This window comes from Patella vulgata, chromosome 2, assembly GCF_932274485.2.
Source record: "Patella vulgata chromosome 2, xgPatVulg1.2, whole genome shotgun sequence".
In the NCBI taxonomy this organism is placed as follows: Eukaryota; Metazoa; Mollusca; class Gastropoda; family Patellidae; genus Patella; species Patella vulgata.
Window position 1 is genome coordinate 6,995,250 of NC_065880.2, and position 26,072 is coordinate 7,021,321.

General features: G+C 33.0%; 2 long non-coding RNA genes across 2 annotated transcripts; one reads left to right on the forward strand and one right to left on the reverse strand.

Annotated features, from left to right (window-relative positions):
• Positions 1-10,918: 10,918 nt before the first annotated feature.
• LOC126810287 (uncharacterized) lies at positions 10,919-12,878 on the forward strand. Its single transcript, XR_007675142.2, has 3 exons — positions 10,919-10,943; positions 11,411-11,498; positions 11,908-12,878. It is a non-coding gene; the product is annotated as an uncharacterized LOC126810287 (long non-coding RNA).
• Positions 12,879-21,438: 8,560 nt separating this feature from the next.
• Positions 21,439-25,844, reverse strand: LOC126810310 (uncharacterized). Its single transcript, XR_007675170.2, has 4 exons — positions 25,754-25,844; positions 24,207-24,317; positions 22,590-22,691; positions 21,439-21,551 (listed from the first exon to the last, which is right to left on the reverse strand). It is a non-coding gene; the product is annotated as an uncharacterized LOC126810310 (long non-coding RNA).
• Positions 25,845-26,072: the final 228 nt, after the last annotated feature.

Sequence of the window (26,072 nt, forward strand, 5' to 3'; positions counted from 1 at the left end):
ATGTTAGGCCTAGCCTCGATCATCATTACTTATTAAGTCAGTACGATAAAAAAAAAACATAGTCTTGATTATCTATTTTTGAATTTAATCATTAATGAGCGTTGAGCCCCAGATCGGACTCAAATCCAGTGAAAATCCAACACATAAGATGGCATCCATGAGTTGATTATGGTCTTTTCATGTTAATAAATGTCTAATTCATAGTTTATAGAACATATCAGGCCTAAAGAAAGACCTGCAATAGGCAGATTTAGCTCTTGCATAATGTATGTTTAACTTATTGGTAGTTATCGTATTCGGTAAATTTATTGTCTCTTAGCAAGCAATTTTAGAGATTTTTACGTTTACTCACATTATTTTGTAAACTTTCAGGTTAGAAATATAAGTAAATTTACAGCAATTAAATTTTTACCAAAAATGTTCGGAATGTTTACCAAAATGATGTATATTTACCTAGTTTCATTCTTTTTTACAATAAACTTTGATGAAACCAAAGGCACATTAAACCCTGGTAAAAATACATGCGTAATATTTCAATATTGAAATGAAAAAAGCAAAGCCAGTAGGTAATTTTACAGATTTACGTTTATTCACATTATTTTGTAAATTTACTTATTGGTAAATTTACTGTCTCTTATGTAAATTTACTGTCTCTTATTTTATTTTAGTATTCCATAGCAACGAACCATTCCTAATAATTATTTTCTTATAGTATTCATTCTAATTTATTAACCATAATATGGATAATCACATTTTGTGAAATTTGGTATATTGCATGTTATATATATTTAATTTTCTTTATTTATACGATCTAAAACGTGTATTATTATTCATCGTACGTTGATCAGATTGTAAGTATGTTCATTAACGTATAAAAAAAATGTTTTGACTATCTTGTCATAGATTGTATTATCTCGTAAACAAGGTCAATTGAAGACGGTTAATTAAACCGATTGGCCAGTGTTAGCTTGACTGTCTCTAGAGCAGAGTTACAATGCCTGCAGTAGACAGTACCATAAGCTTACATCTAAAATCCTGGAACGGAAGTTAAAATCATTTTGGGTTTTTTTAACATTTGTCTGTAATTTTTCATTTACTGCTTTTAGGTAAATTTACATTGGGAAGTTTAAAAACAAACTTACTGTAACCGTTCATTTACTGTGTTGCGGTGAATTTACAGTCCAAAGTTAAAAAACATTTACTGTTTTAAGGTAAATTTACTCACAAAGTCAAATTACAGAAACTCTGTAATATTACAGCTGAATGTTTATTTACAGTAAATTTACTGGCAACTTTTGCTGCCAGTAATTTTCATGTAAATTTACCAGATTTTTTCTAACAGTGTACAATCATATTGGTGAACATAATAAAACTGGTCTGGATAGTGGTGGCTACCATCATATTGGTGGTAATCTCGGACGTCAAGGGATAACGGACGTCACATACAATCATATTGGTGGTAGTCATGGACACCCAGTTGTTGCTGATGGTACTTACAACCATATAGGGGGGAGTCATGGACATCCAGTTGTGGCTGACGGTACATACAACCACATTAGTGATAGCAATGGGCACCCAGTCGTGGCTGATGGTACATACAACCATATTGGGGATAGCCATAAACATTCAGTCGTGGCTGATGGGACATACAACCATATTGGTGATAGTCATGGACATCCAGCCATGGCTGATGGTACATACAATCACATTGAGGGCGACCATACCGTTGATAAACAAGAAGGGAATTATTCATTGGCTAAACGTATTTAATTTAAATCATTGGGTACTAAACATAAATAATATAATATAAAGATATAACTGGTTACTAAACATATTTTTAAATATGTAATATAATATAAATATATCAATCAGTGGGTACAAAACATAAATATATGACTGGGTACATAATTACTAGTATGTAGAACAGTAAATTATTGTTGTACTTAATATACCTATTAAATAATAAATTAGCATATCTATTGAACATGATTATAGACCTTGGATACAGTTATTACTACGTGCTCTAGCTTCCGGTCGTGATTTAGATCTCTGAGCGTATGTGGCTTGGAGATAGGGACGCCTTCGCAACCTCTTTGGTTTACTTTGGGTACTCCGGTTTCCTCCCACAGGACCCCTGTGCGTGCGCTAAAGGTGATAAATTTAGACGTCATGTCTCTGCTAGACTGTTAATAAGGGCTGATACAAGATGACTCACAATACGCATGTCTTTCAGTGAATTCAACCTGACATTATACACTTTGGTGGATTATTAAAGTAAAACATTATATTTGAGGGTTGATTTATCGTTATAGCAACCACATTCGGAGACTATAATTACCCGACCCAATAATTAATAAAAATTAATAAAAGTTATGTGTCACAATGGTCTAAATATAGTTCTTACAGTCATCAATAATTATTTTATCTTGTTTGCTAACTTCATTTTATGATAATTCTGTGATTGGTTAATGCGGTTTTGTATGGAAACTCTTTATTCAGTTTTCTTAATTCTTAATTGAAAGTCCCTAAATCTTGTGTCTTCATTTGTTGTCGTATTTCGACATTTGTGGACTAAATTTAACATTTGTATCTTTAACCCAATATTAAAAATAGACTACGTTCAATTTATGCTAGATCGGATTAACCCATACAGTTAGACATATAACAACACAACTCTATAGATTAGCCATACCACACACCTCATTTCACTACAATCACGGTCATCGAGCGATTCCCCATTATTGTATGGTGACTTATTGTATGCCAGGTTGATTTCGGCTCAGCTCTAGCGTCCTCCGTTGTCTTAATGTTGCGGTTCGATGTAATTGCAGAAATGTTTTGGGAGAAACGTTTTGAAAGATTGGTATTTGGAGATTTGTTTTTCGTTGTATGTCTATAATCAAATCTAAAAGTAGGTTATTTTTTTTTTTTATTTTCTAACATAAACCTTATCTTTATATTAAAATACAATTAAATTAAACAAAAATACAATTAACAAATCTGATATATGAATTTTACTTTTAGTATACAAATGTCGAAATACGACAACAAATGAAGAATTTAGAATTAAGAACTGTGAATTAAAAACTATAAATTAAAAAAAACTGAATAAAGAGCTGATTGGTCTTCCATAGTTTAGAAATACGACTTATTATTGGATGCGTCACACGCGAATTTCCAGTATTCTATTTTTAGACGACTTCCGTATCAATATTTGAGGCTCTATTTATAGATTGATGGTATTTTTCCGTTTGTATTACTTTTTTCATACATTTTAACATTTTGTATTATCATATTGTACATTACAAATAGAATATATACTTATGCAAAACAGCTACTTGTGTATTTAAGACGAAGTTTTGAAGATTATTCTCTCAACGTTATCAAGCTAATACAGTAATACATATATGAGGCAAGTACACTATTAGCTTTTTCCATAAATATATTGTGTTTTTTTGTTTTGTTTTTGTTTTTTTTTATTCTATCCAGTTACTGAATGACATTTAAAGATTATATTATAATTGTATTCATTATGTTAACATTGTAACTTATTGTATTAATTCTGTTATACATTGTAATTTTTGGTATTGATTTTGTTACACATTGTAGCTTTTTGTATTAATTCTGTTATGGATTGTAATATTTTGTATTATTTTTGTTAGTAATTGTAATATTTTGTTATAAATATGTATTACATATCTCTGGTGTAGCATATCATACATAAGATGTAGTGGTTATTAAACATCATATCTCTGGTATAACATGTGATATAACATTTGCCTGTAGTGCATAAAAGTGATTATATGTGGTATAGCAAATTATAACCTGCACGTGTAGTGATTAAAAAAATATATATATTATTTAATGTGAGTCCAGATTTTTAGCAAATAAAATTGTCTTCTTAATGTTTTCTATTTAACAATGCCGGTGCCCTGGACGAATTTTAACACCGGGCTTTTAAAATTGGCTATTTTACTCAAGAACTCTTTTATGTTTTTACCCCATTTTATTACTTCGTCAAGCGTAAATGATCTTAACTGAATCAACCTATAATGTGTATTATATTGGACGTTAAAATTTGTAATACACAGTTACACAATTATATAACACAGGTACACTATGATACTACACTACACGGCCTTAACCATGTCATGTATATGTATAAATTATACTATTCCATGTATAATAAAACCTACACATGTCAACTGTTACACATTGCTGTACACATAAGTGAACCAAATCGAACGTGAGTGGCGTGTTATCTTATTATGTCAAGTATGTTTTCATTACGTTAAATATTCTAACGAGCTAGTTCGTATTTAAACGAAACAGAAAGAAGTAAACAAATGTTAACACATTGTCGATATATTGACAATACAATTCTCTAGCAGGTAATTCAAAGATATATGATTCAAATAAACATATTCTTCTGTCTAATATCCTTCACCTATTGAATGCATTATTATTACCACGTTCGGAACATTGGTTCAGTGCGTCATTTTATAAGAATAGATGCCACAGCATCTCTGGTACGACGTCTTATTCTTTCTCACCGAGACAACTGTAATAGTCTATTATTCATCGGCAAGATTGTTTCACGAACTAAAATCGTCACTGAAGACGTATCTGATGTCGTTTAGTTCCTGTTTAATTTATGTAGCTGTTTTATATTCTGTTCCCGATTTAAATAAATCATATATTTACGAAACTGATATTCCGTTATCACTAATACAATAGTGTTACATTTCTTCCAGTTTTCAAATCGTCACTGAAGAAATATCTGATTCAACTCTATGTTTCCACGTGCTACGTACACACAGACAGAGTGGGATAGCCCTATACAAATGTTCACATTATTATTTATTTATTTACGTATTTATTTATATTTTTTTCTTGTTCATTTCTGTTAATAACGCGGTTGGGTGGCTCATTGAGTACAGTATCATGGTTTCGATCCAAAACTGACAATGAGCAGAATCGCCATTCTAACTTCGTTTGTTTGTCGGGAGGGTGGGGTGGGGGAGTCATCCGGGGGCCACTCACAATTTATGAACCGAGTCAATATTAACATGTTATATCATTAATTTTTTTTGCCAAATTTAAGATTTGAAGTTTTATTTAAAGTTTAAAATATTTTCCTGAAATGGGTAAAAGTAAAATCACTGAATTACTATAGCACTGATAGTTCACAACTTTACAAAAACAAATTTGAGGTCGACTGTAGGTAATAGATATGGCTGAATATTTCTTTAATATGGTATAGCCACGCCAGGTGATAATAAGGACAGGTATTAGATTATATAGCCTAAACAGGAAGTTAAATAGCGTTGAGTTAATAGACTGTGTTAATATACCGTCTAATATGTTGTATACGGTGTAGATCGATGTATTGCTGTTTGGGTGTTTATCTATGTCATGGATTAAGGTAAGAGATTGGATTAACATATTTAGATGTATTTTATATACATGTTTAACGTTGGTATGAAGTAAGTCAATCTCAAAGGGACAATAAGATCGTAATTGTATTCATATCGAAATGTGACTCAGTAAGTGGGTCGACGATATAATAGACACTTTATTTGTGTTCATTATATATTTTTACATTTAGTAAACACCATGTCTATAGCTTACATTGAAAATACAATAGAAATATTTTTGTCAATCCGTATAAATCAAATCATGTCCAATTTGTTATAAATATATTTTATACGTCATAATAGGGTATATTGTAGTTAATTATAAACCAAATAAAAACATTAAATTTCATTTATTCATTATTTAGTATAGTCACTATAAGTTGCCGGCTGGGTATGTTTACTCTTTAAAAGGCATTTCATACCTCTTCGTATTTTAGTAGTTAGGATATCTGAGACTGATTGCACATGTATACGATATCTGAGACTGGTTGTACTTGTACAAGATATGTATGACTGGTTGTACTTGTATAAGATATCTGAGACTGGTTGTACTTGTATAAGATTACTGAAACTGGTTGTACTTGTAGACCTGAAGGCCTACGTAATAAAGGGTAGATTAATCTGCACAACCCAGAAGGTTTACTTCGAGTCCACTGATTTCCTTTCTCACACACAAAATTGGTGATTTCATCGAATTTCAACTGTTCAGGACTCTTTACGTGCACGCCAATGACTAAGCGTGCCCTGCAGGCTGGTAAATCCCGAGAAACTTTCTCTAGTAACACCAGTGCCATTGGGCCACCGCAGCTCCATAGTTTTTTATAAAATAAATATAAAGGGCGACGAGATATACAAGTAATATAAAACATATAGATAACACATAAATGTGTGTGAAGACGTCCACGTCTCGCGTGTCTTTGCCCTTAGAAATCATGTCTTAGTTTCCCGTCTTCATTAGCCCAGTTCAGGAGCAAACCTGTAGGACGTTAAACCGCATTTCATTTCATTTCATTTCATAAAATATCAGATTATGATAAAAAAATCCCCAGTTTCTTGACAAGCAGGATGTAAACTGGGTTACACTGTTTAACCTCGCGAACATTACTACCAGAATGAACGAATCAAGTTGCTACACGAAACCACTGAGCGTGTTATGTTTACAAATATCTCATTTAAAATAAATTTAAACTCATCTAGCTAAGGAACATCCAAACACGGACTAGTTAAGGTTACCCATGACACTATTCTGCGAATTCACTGAAAACAATATTAAAATTAGCGGCATACATTTTTCAGTTTAGTCAATCGGTCAAAAAGCGATCTCAAAAGAATTAAAACGAAATGGGGTTTAACGTATTACTTGTCTGCACCGACCAGACTAATGAAGACGGTCTTGCGTCATACAGAAATTCAACTGTCTAGGGATCTTTTACGTGCACGGTTCACGCCAATATGTACACGGGACCTCGGTTTTTCGTATAATCTGAACGACTAGACACTTTCCTTGCACCACTGTCAAGGAGAAACCGCACCAAAAAATTCCGAGGAACTTTTTTGGCCAACACCAGGAGCGAACCCGATACCCTCTGCTTAGTGAGCCAGTGTCTTACGCAATGAGCCACCGCGGCTCCCATTAAGCTGTGTTATAACAAAGGCTGTCCTAATTTAATATTTGTGTTATCATTTCTAATTTTTATTAATTGAAATAGTATCTATTCAGAATTATTATATACAATCATGAAGGGAATACTATGAATAAATTGAATGCTGTAACAAGCAACTTAATTTTTGTTAGCATCATGTGTAGCTAATATACACATTTTTCTAAAATATTTCAGAATATAGAGTTGTCAACACATCTACAGTGATATGATTATCTTCCACAGTGTAACTATAAGAAGAATGTAAAATGATAATGGGAAAAATTAAAGTATTATTGTTGTGTTGGTACCTGATATTGGTATATACTGTCGCACAGTCAGGTAATATATCAATAGACAAGTATTTACGAACGCTCCACAAAAGGTATGCCGACACATTGATTTGAACATGCATATGAGAATACCAAAATATAGGCGGATAATTAAAGTTTACGTTATCGCCACGTTATTGAACAGAATCAATATTATATTATGCTTTGAAGGAAATCTAAAACAAACTATGGTTTATGTAAACCTGTACAATTCCTTACAATTTAATTTTAAAGAATGGCAAAATATAAATTTGTTTTAAGGGAATATCGCTTTTTTACAGAACCACGATGTGCTTCTTCTCGGTTTGCGTCTCTTTTTTTTGACAGAAACATAAGTTGGTGCCGCACATAGTATATTGTTTCCTATTCAGATAGTGACATCTGAGAAAATTTTTTGGTAAACCGCTATTATAATGCACTGAATATAATGGTTAAAGCAATAATTAATGTTAATAATATGTATTCATGTTACAACCGAAGTGAACACATTTGCCTCCAGTATAGTTTAGTTGAAAGGTATACTCATAGACAGAACATAATCCCCATCTTCATTATCCCGGTAGGAGTAGACCATATATGGCGTTAAACCCAACTTCATTTCATTTATTCAAGATCGTGAATTATTTACCTCAATATATGTTTTATTTAAAACTTGATATCATTAAATTGTTTTACAGAATCTAAAGTTAGTCCAGCTTGTTTTGGTGTACCAGGTATAGTATGTACTGAACATAAACTAATCTGTACAGAACCATTGGTTATATCAATAACTAATATAACGTTTGTATATAGACAAGGATGTAGTGGTATATCTAGCTGTAGTGATACATGTTGTAGAGAACAACCTGGAGATTGTTTTACACCTTACAACCAAACTCTTCTATCACAACTACAACAAACATGTAATGGTAGATCAACTTGTACTCTTAATAGAAATAATGGTTTGAATGAAATATCTTCACATTGTGATTTTACTAGTGTAGCTATATTTCATTCATACAGCAAGATAGAATATCAATGTACTAAAAACAGTAAGTTTTTATTTCATTTAACACTTTGGTAGAATTTCGTGGATAGGACTAACACAAGCTTGATCGTAATAATGACATTTTGACAAAGTGATCTTTCTTTCAACAAAGGAACAACAGAACTAATTTACCATGGGTTGGTTGATCGCATGAATCATTTAGAGCACTACCCGAAACAAATGCCCATGTCCATGATTATCTTGATTTTTAATAATAGAATAATAATAAAAGACTTTGGACCATGGGTTGGTTGATTACATACATCATTTAGAACACTACACGAAACAAAATGTCTATTAATATCTTGATTTGAAAAGAAAACATGTTTCAATAGAAGACATTGGAAGAAGTCGATATAGCATCTAGTATCAAATATTAAAACAAATCTTAAACATACATTATGTAATAGCTAGATCGACAATAATATTTATTTAGTGTTTTATGTTATATATCCGTCATTTTAGACTAACACCATTTGTTTCCGTTTAAAAATCCCTGCAAATCGTGTGTGAGCCAAAATATTCGATTCTAATGCTTTTGCGTTTTAAATACTGAAATTTACTCATCAAGCTTATTAAAGACAATTAGGTGATACGTCGAGTTCTTGATGAGAACGTATATCAAGCTACCAAATAAACCTGACCGTAACCATTATATTATGTTTATGCTAACCACGGGAAAAATACTGGTTTATTGACAAAACGGTAATTCGGTGTATTATATGTGTATTATACACGCCTTGTTGTTAATAATTATATTTTCTTGGTTTGTTAGACATATCACCTGGGTTCATGACTTGGAAATGATATGTTGTTATAATTTATTTCAGGTAGCGGTAACAGTCAAGCAGGTGAGTGCATAAAGTTTATCAAAAAAAACCTAAGATACATGATCAATCACCGACTGGTTGATTAACTTGATTTACAAATAACAAGGGCGCCTATAAAAAATCTAATCAAGAAAGTTAAAACAATACAAAAGAAAAACACAAATTTTAACCACTCAAAATGAGTTGGGGCATCTAGTATCAAATATTAAAACAAATCTTAAACATACAATATGTAAGAGCTAAATCTGCCAATTGATGTCTTTCTTTAGGTCTGAAATGTTATCTAAATTAATAATTAGGCATTATTAGTTAACTTATCCAGACCATAATCATCTGTCGATGCCATCGCTAACCTACGGTATTTAGGGGATTGAAATACATAATGTGAATGATAATTAAAACGTAAAAATTGATAATCGAGACTTTTGTTTTCTATGGTGCCGACTTTGGTAATGATGTTCGAGGCTAGCCTATATATATATATATATATATCCAAAATTATTAGCACAACCGCAAAGCTGCACTACTTTGTTTCACGGTAAATGATGAAAAGATAAAAAAAAAAGGTATGCCGACACAAACTGATTTCAACACTGGTTTAATAACATTTTAACATTTTAAAGTACTTTTCGTCCGTCTTGGGACTATTCATAAATAATGTCATTGTATAAATATATACTTCCAACAAATCACGCAGTTATTATTTAAATCTGGTTTGCTTTTTTTCCGAGAAATCTATTTTACAGCAGCACTCACTTTGGCATTGCTCTGTTTAGATTCGTTTCAAGTATTCAGACGATTGTCATTGAATTTGGCGAATATAATAAATACACACCGATTGATGAGAAGCATTCAAGCTTGCTATACACCCTATTTACCTTTTTTTCAGCAATATATATTTTGTTATTGTTCTTGGGGGCGACCCTTGTCCAAAAATGTCTAAGACTTCGCCAAATTAATTGTAGGCTGCGACTAACATGATTATTCCTTGGATAATTGTCCACGGATTGGCTGGCTTTGATTATGGTTCCCATTTCATAACACCCTTGTTTTTGTTAAAGTACAATAACGTGTCAGTTATTATTCCTATTCCCTGTCTCGTGTATTGATGCTACTAACCGATTATAATATTATCTTATAGCTTCTTCAGTGAAACCTAATACCGGTATTTTACTTACAACACCGCCACAACCGGGTAGGTCTATTAACACTCTACTATTATCCTTTAGCTTTAACTGTTCTCATTAATTCACAGTTTAGATCGACAATAATATTTATTTAGTGTTTTATGTTATATATCCGTCATTTTAGACTAACACCATTTGTTTCCGTTTAAAAATCCCTGCAAATTGTGTGTGAGCCAAAATATTCGATTCTAATGCTTTTGCGTTTTAAATACTGAAATTTACTCATCAAGCTTATTAAAGACAATTAGGTGATACGTCGAGTTCTTGATGAGAACGTATATCAAGCTACCAAATAAACCTGACCGTAACCATTATATTATGTTTATGCTAACCACGGGAAAAATACTGGTTGATTGACAAAACGGTAATTCGGTGTATTATATGTGTATTATACACGCCTTGTTGTTAATAATTATATTTTCTTGGTTTGTTAGACATATAACCTGGGTTCATGACTTGGAAATGATATGTTGTTATAATTTATTTCAGGTAGCGGTAACAGTCAAGCAGGTGAGTGCATAAAGTTTATCAAAAAAAAACTAAGATACATGATCAATCACCGACTGGTTGATTAACTTGATTTACAAATAACAAGGGCGCCTATAAAAAATCTAATCAAGAATGTTAAAAAAATACAAAAGAAAAACACAAATTTTAACCACTCAAAATGAGTTGGGGCATCAGATGTTCTAGTGTCAACGACCTGCTAACATTGACTAGCTGAACTTGAGAATTAGACACAGGTAGGATGTATATTGTATATTAATTATAGTGGAATGTTAGTTATATATGTATTGTATATTATTGTATTTATATACAGATGTAGGAGGTATTGTTGGTGGTAAATTAGTTATGTGTGTATTATTATATTTAGATACAGATGTAGGAGATATTGTTGATGTATATTGTATATTATTGTATTTATATACAGATGTAGGAGGTATTGTTGGTGTTATATATCGTATTATTATATTTAGATACAGATGTAGGAGCTATAGTTGGTGGTATAGTCGGTGTTATATTAGTTATTGGTATTGTCGGTGCTGTCATATTCTTTATTAAAAGGTGAGTTTTATATTCCGTACATATGGGGAAAGTGTTTCCCACTGGACTCAAAGCATGAATCTTTACGTCTATGCTAACCAGGAGAGTGTCCCTTGTCCTTCAGATAGTGAAAAAACATAGGTGTCCTTGTAGTGTGCGTAAAATATCCCCCAGCAATTGGCATTCTAAGAAGAGTAGGTGGAAATGACGCTGTTCATGCATGTCATTTGGTGATTGAACACTTTACAACAAAAAGACTGATATCCATGCTGATATATACCGGATTACCATGAAGACTAATAATACTCATTTTAAATCATTTATTGAAATATATCATATCTAATTAGTTTAACATAGAGAATACGCCAACTATTACATATCTACCAGAAAGATTTGTCATGTATTTTATGTATAAATATTTTTACTTTAGGAGAGACAAAAAAGATATATCGGCGACAAAAGCTGGCCATGTTAGTAGAACGGTTCCAAATCAACGATATCAAACTGACTCGGCTTTACCTAGAAACACAACCCCTCATTATTCAGATATCGAGTTGGACAATACCACGCGCCCTTCACGTAATAATCCGCCCTCTGGTGACGATTACCATTATATATTGGGCGATAATCACGTAAAACAAACTGACCATTATAATTATATTGGACAGAAAGCTGTGACGTCTGATATTAATTTGAAGCATATTGGCGAGGATAACTACCATCATATTGGAGAGAACCAATTAAATACCGTTACTGACGATGCCTACAACCATATTGGTGAACATGATAAAACTGGACTGGATAGTGGTGGCTACCATCATATTGGTGGTAATCTCGGACGTCAAGAGATAACGGACGTCACATACAATCATATTGGTGGTAGTCAGGGACACCCAGCTGTAGCCGATGGTACTTACAACCATATTGGTGATAGTAATGGACATCCAGCTATGGCGGATGGTACATACAACCATATTGGTGATAGTCATGGACATCCAGTCGTGGCGGATGGAACATACAACCATATTGAAGGGTATCATAGCAATGATAAACAAGAAGGGGATTATTCATTGGCTAAACATAATTAATATAAATATATCACTGGGTACTAAACATCATTAATATAATATAAATATATAAATCCTGGATACTTAACATAATTAATATTATATAAATATATAAATAATATTATATATAATATAAATAAACCACTGGGTACTAAACATAATTAATATATTATAGATAAATAAATCCTGGATACTAAACAAAAAAAATATAATATAAATTTAAATATATATTTAATGTCTCATATCCCTGTCCTTGTTGGACTAGTCACATGGGCTTAAACACAGTAACCTCAACTTCATATAAAACAAATTGGTGGATTTTTTAAAGTGAGAGAGAGAGAGCGCGAGGGGGGGGGGGGGGGGGGGGTTAACGTCCACTCAACACAAAGTGAAAGAGTAATAATCATCCGATAAATACTTTCGTGTAAATGTAAGTGAAAGAGTAATATGGTATTTGACGGTTGGTATTTCCTGGTAGTAACCATATTCTGAATTTATTATTACACGACCAAAACAATAATTGAAAGATATGCTGGCTTACAAACTCGTGTTACATTAGGCTTAATATTCAAAGTTATGTGTCACATCCTTTTCTATATAATACACTTAATCCGCAATTTATATTAACTTCATATTAAATGTGGATGGCGTAGTTTGTAAAGAGACACAATTTGCCATTTCTTTGGTTAATAGTCGTAGTCACCTTAGAGACTCTATTTATAGCTTTATACTATTATATCATGTGTCATTGATTGTAAATGTTTGTATTATATTATATATTGTAACATTGTGTATTATACTGTCCGGAACAGAACAGTCGGACAATAAACCGATTTTATTTCGTTATATATTGTAGCATTTTGTATTATTATTATTATATTATACTTTGTAACATTTTGTATTTATTATAATATACAATATGACGTTTTCTATTAATTCAGTCAGTGATGCATGACGGAGGGCCTGACATGGACAGCTGCACAGTCGTTCGGATGAGACGAAAAACCGAGGTCCCGTGTACACATTGGCGTGTACCTTAAAGATCCCTTGACAGTTGGAATTCGATATAATAGTAGGCCGTAGTGCCGCTGTCCTGTCAAAATTCCCTCATAACACACGGTATGGCGTATTTCCGTATTTAATAGACCAGTATAGGAGCAGAACAGTAGGACGTTAAACCCCATTTCATTTCTATTAATTCAACTGTTCATTGTAACATTCTGTATTAATTAGTTTATATGTTGTTGCATTTTGTATTAATTATGCTATACATTGTAACATTCTGTATTAATTAGTTATATTGTAGTATTTTGTATTAATTATGATATACATTGTAGCATTTTGTATTAATTATGATATACATTGTAGCATATTGTATTAATTAGTTTATATATTGTTGCATTTTGAATTAATTATGCTATACATTGTAACATTGTGTATTAATTAGTTTATATATTGTAGCATTTTGTATTAATTATGATATACGTTGTAACATTTTGTATTATAGAGACAATGATAATTGTGTTAATCATTGATGCTTTTTTTATTTGAGATAATCATAATTGCTTAAACTGTTGTTTCTGATAATGATAATAGACGTCTGTATACAAAGATTTAACCAGTAAAGGCGTGACATATGTTTCGGAATACAACTGTGAGTAGTATAGTTTGTATTAATTCAATGATATTTAATAATACTGGGGGGTGGGGCGGGACATTTTATTTATCATTTAGAATATATAATTATAATAAGGAATCTACAGTGTGATATAGAAAATCAATGTAGATATGAAGATATATCAATAATTTTATTTGTTCGGACAACTATTCTACTTTAATTTTATTTCTACAGATATTGTTTTTCTATATGTTAAATCATACGAATCACCCTGACTAAAAGTTATTGGCATAGTTCTCTTACACCTCTTCATATTGCCATATTGCATAGTTACGAAACAGGAAAAATATCACATTAATTAAATATAATTCCAGATAATAAAATATAATATCTAACATTATTACTATTCATTATTTAATTTTCCGATTTAAGGAGGATATTGTTTAATAAAATTGATTTCGTTAAATTCTAATAAAGGACAATTTTTAAAATTTTCTTAGTAAAGAGAGAAAACCTTGAATATACCTCGTCCACATTTATCCATATGGGGCCTTGTATTGTACTGTGGATATTCATTCTAATATTCAGTTAATGATCAGTTTTCTCGGTGTATTTTCAGAACACTCATTTCATATATACCACACAATTGAATTTGCAAGTCATATTTCGTGTAAAAATTTGTACCTGGAGTGATCTCTCTCTCTCTCTCTCTCTCTCTCTCTCTCTCTATATATATATATATATATATATATATATATATATATATATATATATATATATATATATATATACAGCATATATTGTTTGTTTTTTTAAACATATTATTATGTTTTTAGCTGTATAGAATGATTTGTGACATTTTAATAAATAAATTATTATTATTATATTATTATTATTATGAAGTATAACCCTTCTTTACGTTAGAGAGATAAAAAGAATAAAGAATGCGTGCAGTTAAAAATATCTATCACGTTACATCCTCAATCTGATACGCATTTAATCTTAAGCTATGCAACGTTATAAAGTTTTATAATACATTATGATAATATAGAGTCGACATGCATAAAGTATAACACGTTAATGTTATTTATAAATTATACTGCACTACATACGATAGCCTTATTCACTGTTTAGATATGGGTTTTAAAGCCGCAATTGTATACATTAAGATAGTTCATAATACTAGTAGCATAGGGACTCAGACTAGCAATTATTTGCCCATTGACTTTTTGCTCAACATTCCATTGGTTTCAATCTTTATAGGCGCATAGGGGACCGCATTTAGCACTCTCTTCATCATAATTTTGTAGGAGTTGACCGTTTAGACTTTTTTGCTTCGGGGATTTGATGTTGATTGGTGTCAAAATCTTACTTCCAACACAATGATTGCTCTACATAAAGACACTTTACACTTCCTATCCCGCCACTATAATATCATCAGACATCAGTATCAAATTGAAAGTTTGATCCCATTTCTCCAATTCTATACCCCAAACAAATGTAGGAAAATGGGAGAAAAAAAATTAAGGGAAAAATTGTCTATTTATAACTCGCACTACATAAATTAAAGGAAAAATTTATTTATTTATAATTCGCACCATATCAATTAAGGGAAAAATTGTCTATTTATAACTTTCACTACATTCGTACAGGGTACAGATCTAGTGTAATTTGTCATTATCAGGAATAATACAATTTACAGAATGATATACAATGTATTAAAGTATCTAGGGGGTATCCTTAGCAGATGTTCACCAAGTGTCTGTTGCCCTCATGTCCTGCTCTGGTATTAGGATCTTATAGGTATAAACATAATCCACTTTTAGTGACAGTTGCTAGATAAATAAACGGTGTGGCTGATCATACCCCATTTTTACTGTTCTTTGCCATCCCCTGTTTCCTGCATCATTCCCAAAGGAAAACCACAACAGAAAATCCAGTTGACAATTCGGGTCAAAGCTCCTGTTTACTTTCGTGGAATCATTGGTATTAAGCGATGGCGACTTTATTTTAAACTCAACAGTGCTAAATTTATAGAGTTTATGTTAGCATTGATATATCTGGAGAATAATAGAACCAATATGAATTAAACAATATTTATTTGGAGGTCATGGTGCCTAATTGGCTAAGACGCTGGCTCGCTGTCCTGAAGGTCGTGTGTTCGATCCCTACATTGGCCGAGAAAGTTCATCCAGATTTTCCGGTGTGGTTCCCTCTTGTCAGCGATGCAGGACGGAGGGCCTGACAAGGACAACTGTCTAGTCGTTCTGATGGGACAAAAAACCGAGGTCCTGTGTACACATTGGCGTGCACGTAAAAGATCCCTTGACAGTTGGAATGCGATATAAGAGTAGGCGATAGTGCCGCTGTACGGGCAAAATTGCCATCATAGCACACTGTATGGTGTATACCCCTCTTCATTAGCCCAGTTCGGAGCAGAACAGTAGGACGTTAAACCCCATTTCATTTGACAATATTTATTTAGATTAATTACATCCAATCATAAAGGAAACGATTTGAATACTTAGATACAGTAAAACGCAATTTAATGATTATACAAATTTGCTTCCATAATAGGATGATATTTATTAAAAATAAAATATTACTGATCAGCTTGTAATTTAGTAAAATAAAGATATTTATCTATATTAGTGTTTTAGATAATGGCGGTACAAAGAAAGGGTGTTACAAAAAATAATAATCAATATTAGGGTTTTAGATAATGACAGTACAAAGAAAAGGTGTTAAATAAAAAGGAAACAATCAGTACGTTTTGGAATGAGTATCGGAATGTTCTGCCGAGTTGATCATTCAATCATACCGTTATAAAGGTTAACAGGGGTATTACATAATGCCTCTTTAATTATATAGATATAATCAGTAGGTCGGCTAACAGAGGTATTACGGTATAGTGTCCTTTAATCATACAGATGTAATCAGTAGGTCGGCTAACAGGAGTATTACTGTATAGTGTACTTTAATCATACAGATGTAATCAGTAGGTCGGCTAACAAGAGTATTACTGTATAATGACCTTTAATCATGCCATGTAATCAGTAGGTCGGCCAGTAGGTGTATTACTGTATCGTGTGATTGGCGTTTAGTGGTATTGGGAGTAGGCCACCGTTGTTTGACATGGACCCATTGAGTTCTGTAAATAAAATATAACATACTATAGTGTATCACTTGTCTTTAAATAAAACATAAAATCATACAGTATATTAATTGTTGGAGAGAGAGAGAGAAAGAGAGAGAGGGAGAGGGGGGGGGGTCTTTAGCAGTGGGAGGAAACCCGGAGAAAACCCACGAGGTTGGACAGGCGACCTTACTCCTTGTCACGTACAACCGGGGATTCGAAACCATGCCAGTTGACTATTACTTGTTTGTAATTAAAATATAAAATGACACAGTCTAATTTCAATTTTGGAAGCCTAAAATTGAATCACTAATTTGACTGAAAATTTCAGCATATTCCGTTTTCATTATATATTTTAATTATTATAATGGGAACTGTCAGCTCTTTATCTAATCTTACCTAATGCACCCATTGGTTTCAAAAAATCTTTTTTTAATTATCTAATTTTACACTATTATAGCAAGAAGGGTCAGCTCTTTATCTAAATCTTACATAATATATCTTTAGCAGTGCACACTTCGTGTTAAGTTTAAACAAAAATTAATTATCTATTTTTAAACTATTATAGCAAGAACGACCAGCTCTTTATCTAAATCTTACATAATCCACCATTAACTGAGCACACTTGATGTTAAGTTTTACAAAATCATTTTTTTAATTATCTATTGTTTTATTTATTATAGCAAGAACGACACGATCTTTATCTAAATCTTACATAATGTATCTTTATAATTAGCTGTGAAACAACATGCATACTTACAGTAAATACAGCTCCATATCTTTTTCGCCTGTAAGCAGCAGCAACGATTAATATTATTATTATTACAGACGCTGAAACTCCTATTCCAATCCCAGCATTAGCTCCAACTGAAATATCATCATCCGTAGAGGAAAAATAACCACAGCCACTTTCATCTGAGCTATCGTTACATTGATCATCACCATCACATCTATATGTAATGGGTATACAATCACCATTATCACATTTAAATTGCATAATACCACATGGTGATCCTGTAGACAAAGTAAAAGAATTTATTAAATACTATCACATCAAATAACACAAAGTATAATAGTATTTAATACTATCACATCAAAAAACACAAAGTATAATAGTATTTAATACTATCACATCAAATAACACTATGTATAATAGTATTTAATACTATCACATCAAATAACACAGAGTGTAATAGTATTTAATGCTATCACATCAAATAACACAAAGTATAATAGTATTTAATTCTATCACATCAAATAACACTAAGTATAATAGTGTTCAATACTATCACATCAAATAACACTAAGTATAATAGTATTTAGTATTATCACATCAAATAACACAAAGTATAATAGTATTTAATAGTATCACATCAAAAACACAATGTATAATAGTATTCAATACTACTATCACATCATCAAATAACACAAAGCATAATAGAATTTAATACTATCACATCAAATAACACAAAGTATAATAGTATTTAATAGTATCACATCAAAAACACAATGTATAATTGTATACAATACTACTATCACATCATCAAATAACACAAAGTATAAAAGTACTTAATACTATCACATCAAATAACACAAAGTATAATAGAATTCAATATCATCATATGAAATAACACAAAGTATAATATTATTTGGTAAGCCATTAAAATGAGTCTGAAGATAGAAAAAAATCACATGAAGTATGATATTATTCAGTATACCATCAAGATGAGTCTGAAGATGAAAATAACATGAAGTATGAGTCTGAAGATAAAATCACATGAAGTATACAGTATCGTGTTTTAATTCTGAAACATCAGATGCAGATACTGAAGCAAACACAACCCCCATTGTTATTCAAGATACGGAACACGTTAGCAATTGATCTGAAATTTATAATCCGGATTCTGTTTGTATTAAACGATCTATAGATGTTAGGGTACATATGGCAACAGAGGTTGAGAGATGGGGAAAGACGGGGGGCGATCAGGATGTGGACGACAGCGTACGAGAGAGTATGAGATAGGGAGAGGATGGAAGTAGGGAGAGAGAGGGAGGAAAGAAAGGAAGGGAAACATGGGGAGGGAAATAGAATAGACGGAAGCAAGGTGAGAGAGGGGACATGCAGTGAGGATGGGGACGAGAGCGTGTGAGAGAGTAGGAGATAAAGAGAGGGGTGGAAGTGGGGAGAGAGAGGAAAGAAAGGAACGGAAGAATGGGGAGAGAAATGGACGGCAGCAAGGCGAGAGAGGGGACCTGTAGTGGGGAGAGGGAGAGAAATGGACGAAAGCAAGGCGAGAGAGGCGACACGCAGTGGCGAGGGGGAAGTTGGGAAGAGGGATGGGCCAGTGCGACCTAATTGATAACTATGTTGGCACTAGATACAAAATCTATTCTACACGATATCCGGGTCAATATGGTTATCTATACATTCATCGGTATTATTTACCTGGGCAGCCTTTCTCATCAGAACCGTCCGAACAATCCTCATAACCGTCACATTTAAAGGACTCGGAGATGCACTTCTTCCCATTCTTGCAGGAAAACTCGTAACTTTTGCACTGAACTGAATAACAAATGAAATAATTATTTTAATACATTTGAATCATTGAACATGCCAACTCATTTTATTGGCGTCAAATGTGGCGGGAAGCATTGGTTGAACTCGATTGACTTCCAAATGCTTGCAACAAATAAGACCAGGGTCGGAATATCGCCGCCATCTTGGAATTGCAACGTCATATCAACAATTGGCGTACAACTGGTCAAGGAACGAGTATGCCAAGTTGCATGTTGATCGTACCTGAAATGGTGAAGCCGTAGATGTTTCTCGAAGAGTGTGGCCACCCAAAAGAACAACTACAAGATAAGTAGAGACCGGGGACTTTTCCCTGGTTCAATACGTCACAGATATTCAAGAGCTAAATCTGCTTATTGTATGTCTTTAATCTGCCTTCAAATGTTATATAAACTTTTTCAGACATTTATTAAGATGGCAAGCCCATATTCAACTCTCTAAACGATCGGATGGCTCCAATTTGAAGTAGATTAGAACGTTTCGGTCATTTATTGATTTAATTTAATAATGGAGAAGGAGAATTGGTTTAGAATAACCAGTACCGTGACTACGATAATAAACAACCAATGCCGCATATTGTCAAAACTCCAGATAGCGATAACTTCGCTCAGAATAAAGTAATTTGAATGAAATTTTCAATATATTAATTTTGCGTTATCTAATTTGGAACGTTTATAGTAAGAACGACCAGCTCTTTTTCTAAATCTTACATAATGTATCTTTAAGATAGACATATATGAAACACCTGGCCTAATATGCTACACACCTGATGACCATAAATAATATAAAACATATACCTTCACAATCTGTTTCATCTGAATTATCACCGCAATCATCATGACCATCGCACTTCGTGAATAGGCTAACACATTTCAGATTTTTGCAGTTAAAATCCAAGGTAGCGCAACCTGAAAACAAACAAATCACCAAGACGTGTGTACTAAATGATTAATAAGATGGGAGAAATTAAATGAAATGATATAAAAAGGGAGTTTAACATTCTGCTCTTCTGAAACATCCAGGTTTAGGAAGATAGACAGATGCCATGTAGTGTAATATGAAGGATATTTGGCCCAGGTACCGCCGTTTCCGCCTATTTTATGTCAAATTCCAATTAAGAGTGGTTTTACGCGCACTCAGGTACTCGTTGATCGTTTTTTCGAAGGGGGAAATCACGCCTTTTAGACTGATACTTACTAGTTGCAGTAACCTGGAACAAATTATCATTCTATCGTGCACAGATATATTATCTGGGAATTCATCACGACATTTCAATAATATTCATTAATTATGTATGAAGTGAAAATTCGACATGGCGAAACTTAATGATAATAATAATATTATCTTTATGAGCATTTAGTGAAAGCGATATATAATAACAGTCATCTTTATGGAAAACATTCACTTGGTTTATTAACTGCAGTTTTATCCTTTATTAGATAATAATAATATCGACATTTATTAAGTGCATTAATAGTGAAAAACAGTTGTATTCACTGACTATTTACAGATCAGGGTTTTGAAACAAGAATGTTTTGAGTTGAGATTTAAAATGGCCCACACTTACAGTTACTTTCATCTGTGTTATCTCCACAATCATCAAGATGATTACATTTTTTACTACGTTCGATACATTTATTATTATTACAGTGGAAACTGGAGTAGTCACACTGTAAACCTGTAATACAGAAAAACAAAATGTAATTGATACGAAGCACATTTATCTCCAATTGATAGACCTAAATCTGTCTATTGCAGGTCTTTCTTTAGGCCTTATATGATGCTATTTAAATTATTAATTAATCGAGATTCAGCTATTCTCCAAACAGCTGTAACGTTACTAAAAATAAAATAATTTGACTGAACTTTTAAAGATGTTCCCTTTTCATTGTGTAGTTTTTAACTTAGCCATCTTTAATCATTAAAGTCGTAGACTTTGACCTCGGTGGTTCTACGGTGGAGTTTGAGTAATCCCCGCAGACCACGGTTAGACCCTGAACACTGCCGTGGAGGGTGGGTGGAGGGTGGGGCGCGTGGGGGATGCATCTTTAAATCGATTATTCAACATAATTAAGAAATCAAAATATGATCCTGCAGATACTCTACTGGTTTGGATTCAATGGGATGACCCATTGAGAGTAGATTTAACTAATGGTCATCAACTATGCTTTTATCAAACAGTCTAATTTTGAAAAGTAATTATTTAATGGAGATTCTACCCAACATGTAAAAATGGCGCTTTTTTTATTTCACCGGAAGATGATGTCGAATGTTGCCAAATATTCCAGATATATAATATCTTTAAAATGTTTTTCCATATTGAGCACTTCTAGTCTATAGTTTTATTATAACAGAGAGAGAGAGAGAGAGAGAGAGAGAGAGAGAGATAGAGAGAGACAAAGGGGGGGGGAGAGAGAGGGGGAGAGAGAGAGAGAGGGGGAGAGAGAGAGAGAAAGAGGGGGAGGGGGTTAACGTCTACTCGACACAAACTAGGTCATTTCGGGACTTAACGTCCACTCGACACAAACTAGGACTAACACATGGTTCAATTTTATTTCAAAGGGGTCTTTAGCAGTGAATTTTAAAGTTTACAATTCAAGATAAGGGTCTTTAAATTAACATTATATAAAAATACACATGTACACAATTAATTTGCCAGACAATTTTGGTTGACTAGATTTGGTATATTACTGTTTATTTGTGAAGGCAGACTTACAGTTGAGTTCATCTGAATTGTCGCCACACTCGTTAACACCATTACATCGTTTAACACATGTCTTGTTCCCACAGAGAAAGGTATAATCTTTGCACTTCAAACCTACAATTACACATGGAATTAGAAATTAGAATAGGCCATGTCGTCGAAGTCTTTATCAACAACAAAAACCCCGCAGTAAATGGCTAAATTCTGATATTTTCATCATGGAATTCCGTACAAATTTAATAACCAGAATTGCGTTATCTAGAGTTTTCCACTGACTTGTACACTGAATCACAAAGACCAACCAAGTAAAACATACATTATGCAAGAGATAAATCTGTCCATCGGGGGATTTTCTTTAGGCTTGAAATGTTATATAAACCATTAATTAGACATTAATTAACATGTCGGATTTTCACTGGATTTGAATCCGATTTGCTACTCAACGCTCATTGATGATTTAATCCAAACATGATAATTGAGACTTTGATTTTTATCGTACCGACTTTAGTAATGATGACCGAGACTGGGCCTAAATTTCAAAGTGAAGCAATTTGACTGAAATTTCAGCATATTCCCTTTACATTATCTAGTTTTTAACTATTATAGTGAGAACTGTCAGCTCTTTATCTAATCTTCCACAATACCCCTTTAATCTGGTTCCATGTATTTGCCGTGTGCTTAGTTGTAGGTGCTCGTAAACCGAATTAACAGAATGGCTATAAGGGAACAAATCTAATATTTTCAAGTAAAACTGTATAAGTACATTTATAACAAGTAGTCAGTTCTGGGCATTATCCATTAAAGGGAGCGAGAGATACGGAGTTTAAAGTTCTCTCGACACAAACCAGGTCATTTCGAGATTAACATATGGTTCAATTTTATTTCAATAATTTGCTTGCAGTGAGAGGAAACCGGAGGACCCGGAGAAGACTCACGAGGTTGGACAAACGAATCCATTAAAGGGCGGATGGCTCTAATATTTGGAATCTTTAAATATACAAACTAGGGTTTAAAAGCTCAATTAATCTTACATGGGCCATACAGTCCCATTAATCTAACATGGGTCTAAGAGTCCCATTAATCTAACATGGATCTAAAAGCCCCATTAATCTGACATGGATCTAACAGTCCCATTAATCTAACATGCATATATATAAAGTGAATTGTAATTTCTAATCAAATATGTTTGGTGAAATAGTTAAACAGTCCAGAATGAACGATAGTCCTTAACGTCTTGTTAGTCCATTCTTCTTGGGCTTTTTTTATAATCATTTGTCGTTTGTGGATCCGGCATTACTACAACTTCCACGTTGTCATGTAGGATATGTTTTCTGTTTTCATTACAAATGGCACTCGAAACCTTAGAATACACGACTAGCATACTGATTATAAAATGCTCATTGTGTCTAATATATAGAACATTTGCATCCCGTGTTTTCACGGTAAGATAACAACATCAATTTGAAATGGGACAATATTAATTTCGAATATCACGGACAATAATGAGTAAGAGGTTTTGAACATGTTGGACCGCTAAAAACATGTCCGCTACTGGACATTATACATCGTAGTTCCTAGGGCCGGTCATAAATATCTAACAATAAAAGAATCTTACAGTGATAAACTTACAGTTAATTTCATCTGAATTATCGCCACAATCATTTTTCCCGTTACATCTCTTAGAGGAAGTGACGCATCTTTTGTTGGTGCAGAGAAAACTACCAAAACGACAACTCGAACCTGTAAAATATATTGCAACATTAACAAATGCAAACATATGATAAGGATTGTAAATATTAGCTTTATTTATCATCGGAACAAGAAAGTGGTGTAAGAATATCTATAACACCATGGATAACACTCTACAATTAATCTGATTAAAACGCAGATCCTATTTCGTTTCGTTTTGTATAGTTTACTTGTCTTTACTAGGATTTAGAAGAGTTGTTATATAACCCGTGTTCTGGATGATGTGATGGATTAGCCAATGAAACGGTCTGTTACGGCGAGTTTTTGGCGTGAGGTGTACGGAACTGTGGGTAACCCCTAAGAAACATCAACGCTGATTTTTTAATCAAATGTCTGACGTCATAGGGTCAAAAGTCGCTCGTGTGACCTCTGACGGGACCTTCCACTACAACTGGTCAGATCTTCATGTAGTAGAGGCCATCGAAAGTATAAAAAAACGAAACAAAATATAGATCTGTATTTTAATCAGATTGCTCAACACTAAAATTAATAAAACACACAGCGGCTCATAAACAGAAACTGAACTAAAGTGAGTTCAGGAACTGATCCATCAGTTAAATATATTTTTAATAGATAACACATCAAGATATCATGTCTTAATAAAACGTACAGCTACACGTAGATTAGATAAGATAGGGGTCAACATACACAACTACATGTAGATAGGATGGGGTCAACGCACACAGCTACCTGTAGATAGGATGGGGTCAAAATACACATCTGCCTGTAGATGTGATGTAGTCAAAATATACAACCATCCATAGTGATATATAATTTGTGGACTAGTTTGATCCTACTTTTTCAGTATTTCGGTAGTTAGGGTTTTTTGCGGTAATTAGTGTTGTTTTTATTGCATTTAGACGGGGGTTTTCTGAATATTTCGTAACTAGTGTTATTTTTTATTGTATTTAGTCAGGTTTTTGGGGTTTTTTTTTTTTATTTTTCGGAGATTAAGTATACAAAAGTCGGTATTTTTCGTTGTTTTTTCGATATTTTTTCGGTATTTAGTACAGCCGGTAAAAACATAAACGTTTTGTAAAAATAATGTTACTTCCATTGTCATACATTAATATACACCATGGAATTGTCGATGGCATGATTTTAATTTATAGAAACTGTTCAGTTCGGACATGTAAATAAATGAATAAGAATGGCCGCCATTTGGAAACCTCCCCGCTATAAAAGCTATTTCATCATAATAATGGAATAAAGGAATTTCGCCGTCTGTTTGGTTGCTTTAAAGCCACATACAAATTTTCATTAAAATCAGATGAACAAGACGGTGGCGGATGATGATGATGATGATGATGATGATGACGACGACAATGACGACGATGATGATCATAATGACTGCGACGACGACGACGACGACGACGATGACGATGACGATGATGATGATGATGACGACAATTATGATAAACGCATACAGTTTAATTCATCAGAATCACAGTTTTCATATCCATCACACCGACTAGTGTTGCGTACACATACGTCATTAGTACAGTGAAAATATCCAGGTCTACAAGTTTTACCTGAAAGTATACAAATAAAAAAACAACTTCCACTTTATTTGACAATTATATGCATGGGTTATCTGCTCCTTAAGATGAAACAAATGAAATAGAACGAGGTTTAACTTGTTAAATAATTACATTTGAATCACATTAACTCCTTATATATTCGAACGAAAACTTATTCCAATGGCAGGCACAATAAAACTGTCCCATTATATAGATCGCCACCGAG